A 4,073-nucleotide genomic window follows, 5' to 3' on the forward strand; every position below is an offset into this window, starting at 1 on the left:
ACTAAGATTGAAGGAACACAACTTGGCTGTTCCCTTCCCCAATTCCCCAACACTGTTCCCCTTCCCCAATTCCCCAGTAAAATCTTTTTAAAAATTAAAAAATTTTAAAAAATTAAAATAAAAGCTTCCTTGTTTCTAGCACAAGAAGTCTTAGGTGCACCTGTCTGGTTCCTCTTAGTGGGATGGTATTTAGACACCAAGAACCAGGTCTTCAAAGTCCTATATAGCTATTCTTTGTGTGGCTTTCAGGATTCTATGGCACATAAGACAGTCCTCAACTAGAGATGGGCTAGCAAGAGAATTGGGTGGTCTGGGGACCAAGCAATGAAAAAGAACCAATCCAGGGGCCTGTCCTAATTCAAGTAAAAATGCTCCAAAGCCAGAACAGAGTCTGGAAGGTTTGAAAAAATATTTGTGAGCAAGGATGAGAGTAGAAGGAGATGAGGTGAGGGCCAAGCTTTCAGTCCTGTTCCTCTATTGGCAGAGAACAATGGTAAACAATATCTCAACACAGATAGTCCTCTGAAGAGGAAGCTGGAAACAGGAAGTTTTTTTCTTTTAGTGATTAAAATCTGGATTGAGTGAATGAATGGAAGTTACAGAGAATGATTAGTTTTGGTAAGTTTTGAATCACATTAATGAATGCTAACAAAGCAAATGATAAGTAACAAACTAAAGTTAACAGAAAACTCAGAAACTGAGGTCATCTTGCTTAATTTTACATAGTTTTGTGTATTATTTTATGGTGATTGTTACATTGCATATATAGGACATAATCCTTTTCTGCTCGTGAATTGTTTCTAGCGCAGTAGGTTGAATACAATTAAATATCAGCATTTCCCAATGTGCCTAAATAAAACTACAACTTCCAGATGTTCTAGAGCCCCGGCACTATCTCAAACTTCCACCAATATGTGAAATAACTGGGTAGAGATGGGTGAGGCTGAAAATGTAAGTGAGTTCAAGACGCAGTTTAAATACATACTTTCTTAAAGCAACTTTGAAGGACAACTTACAACATTTAGGGTACATTCTTAAGTTCTTTCAATTTAACGTCACTGATAATTACTTTTCATCTCTATAATTCTGAGCCTTAATAGTATGACCTACTAATGGCAAAGCTTCCTGTTTTATGGGTATGTGAGAGGAAACCCCTATCCCAAAAACCCTAACCCCCATCAATAGCAGAATTGTTTTTAATAAATCCACCCCAACTCTGAACTGAAATAATAAAATTTGCATGGAATCTTTATTTAACTACATGTGGGGGGAGGGGAGAATATGTAGGATAATATATAGTTTCAGAGACTTAAAAAATATAAAATAGAGCTTCTGGGGCAGTAAGTGGCCTGGCCAGGTTGGGCACCGGACATACAGGGTGGCCCCAGTTCTAAAAGTCTACTTCCTCAAAGGGAGATATGAGAGCTTCTGCTCAGAATATCCTGAGTGTTGCATGGATATAAAACCCATTTCACAAGAGAAGGTTGAAACCAAGAGAGCCCTCACTAGCCAGTGTGGGAAACCAGTGCTCAGCACCAGCTCTAGGCTGGCTTCTGATCAGGGAGGCCCAGTTGCAATCCATCCATTCCTCAGCCTTGGAAGAGCCTACCTTGCATCCAAGTGTGAGGTCCTCACCAACCTGCCCATCGCAGCCCTGCTGAACATCTCACTGTGGACATCTGAGGCCTACCAGGCCTACCTACACTACAAATGGATCCTCGCAGCTGACATTAGCTCCCACTTTCAAGAAACAATAGACTTCACTGACTGTATCAGGGAAAAAGAGGTCCACTGTGAGGCTGGGGTCTCCCATTCGCCCACCACCTGCATGAAGACCAAGCAGCTTACGTCATGAAGACCAAGCAGCGCTGCCAGAGCAGGCCTTCAATGACATCAAGCAGAGGAGGAGTGTGATCTCACCCAACGTTGGCTTCTTGGGCCAGCTCCCAAAATGTGAATCTGAGATCTTGCTTTCCATGCCCACCCCCAGACTCCTTCCTACCAAGGGGAGGCACCTGGATATTCATTTATGGCCCACTGGCAGACACTGAGTCCTGCTGTGCAGGGTTCCTACCGTGCATGCCCAGCCTCATGCTGACGCCAGTGCCCGCCCACTCCACATCAGCGCTCAACAGGAGCCCCATGGCCACAGCCACATCCTGCAAAAACTGGGATGGGAGGAACAGCCCAGCTCCAAGAGCAACAGCAATTATGTTTTATCAACTTGTGGACATTTCATACCTGTGCAATACTATCCCAGTGGGGTAGCAAGGGGTCACCAGGCTTACAGACAAACTTCAGACTGACCTTGGGAGTAGGTTCCCAGGATCAAAGGAAGGCAGGCCAAGCCTATGAGAGAGAGGACAGAGAGGACTGACTCCTGTATTTCCAGATGCCCTGCCCTCTCAGGACTGCCCAGTCCTGGCACCTCACTTTTCATTTCAAGTGTAAGGCAATAAATACCTGCAGGCACAGGGGAGAAAGCAGTGGCTAGACCGGGAGAAAGGCAGCTACAAAGCCAATTTATTTTGTAGGAAGCATAATTTCCACCTCATTTTTTATAACTTTGGCCATCTCCAGCTCTGTCTCTGTTGCTTCAGGGCATAAGCTGATCACTAGTTAGTCAGAAAAGTCACCTTGTGGGGTTTGTACGGACACCATATATATGCTGATTTGGCTCCTTAAATGTTTTTGATATTTCCTCTTGGGTCCAAGGGAGACAGTTGGTTGAAGTAACCATACTCATTTCCTGGCACTTCTGTGTTGCCTTTCACTGTGGGTTCTTTCTTGGACTTGGGCATGATTCTTATCCATATTTGAACCTTTCCTGTTGCACCTTTCCTCAAAGCAACTCTTGTGTCGTTTGAAAAGAGTTCTTCAGACCATACACCTAAAACCACCTTTGAGTGGTGCCAGTGGGGGGCCAGGAGAAAGATATCCCTGCGACGTACATGTTCAAGGGCATTGAAAACAAAAGCAACCTGTTTCCCCAGCTTGCAGTTCTTATATGTGCTTGTCTGTCTCTTGTAACACTTGTTTTCGTCCCCGCCCTGAGGGATTGAGTTCAAGCAGTTGACTTCCAGGATTTGCAGATTTCATAATGTCATACTCCTTTTTTGTCTGTAGGTTATTTCTCCAGGGGAAAAGGCAATAATTTCCTAAAATCCATACAAATATGAGAAAAGCATTGTTATTGGTGGTTGTTTTTTTTTGTAATACAAAATACAAATAGTAAAAGGGAAACATATCATATATATATATATATATATATATATATATATATATATATATATGCCATTTCACTGTCTACATACATAACTGACAAAGGTGCTAAATTTATATATTTGTATGTATGAATAATTCAGAAAACATCTCTTTTTTAACTTTTTGCTCTGATATAATTTCAAACATGGAAAAGTTACAAGAATAACAAAAACTCCCATAACGTAATCAGATTCACCATTAAAGTGTTGCCTCTTTTGCTTTTCTTATTCTCTCTCATACTCATATATTGACATGTTGTTGCTTTTCTTTCTGAGCCATGTGGGAATAAACTGCAGACCTCATACTCCTTCATTCCTAAATTCTCCAATGTCTAAAGACATCTCTTGCATAACTGAGAAAAGAAAAGATGCTTCAGCTTCTATGACTTAATCAAGAGCCAAGAGAAAACAATGAGCCTCCCTCACTTTTCCTACTAAGTCACAAACCTTGGGGATAGTCACGTATATATTTTATACTTTCAACACTAAAGAAAAATGACTATAAAATCAGTGCCTGTTCTTTCTTCATCTTGTTAAAAAAAATCACCTCCAAGAGTTTCAAAGCAGTTTATTTCTAGACCCTATCCCCAGACTCCCTAACTGAAACTTCTGATGCAACAGATGTACTTCTCACTTACTCCTCTGCCTATGTAAGTGCCCTCCACTTTTCTGAAATTGGAGCATTGTTTCAAGGAGCCTTGAAGCTCTGTCCTTGGGCTGTAGTCCTCAGCAAGAACTAAATAAAAATATTTCAAATACTTCCATATATTTTGGTTCTTTTCATTGACATAACCATAGTATAATTATCAA

The 4,073-nt window shown here is 41.3% G+C and overlaps 1 pseudogene; it reads left to right on the forward strand.

Moving 5' to 3' along the window:
- Nucleotides 1-424: 424 nt before the first annotated feature.
- On the forward strand, nt 425-2,268 carry LOC109374621 (dual specificity protein phosphatase 5 pseudogene; annotated as a pseudogene).
- Nucleotides 2,269-4,073: the final 1,805 nt, after the last annotated feature.

This window comes from Hipposideros armiger, unplaced genomic scaffold (assembly GCF_001890085.2).
Source record: "Hipposideros armiger isolate ML-2016 unplaced genomic scaffold, ASM189008v1 scaffold_846, whole genome shotgun sequence".
NCBI classification, from domain to species: Eukaryota; Metazoa; Chordata; class Mammalia; order Chiroptera; family Hipposideridae; genus Hipposideros; species Hipposideros armiger.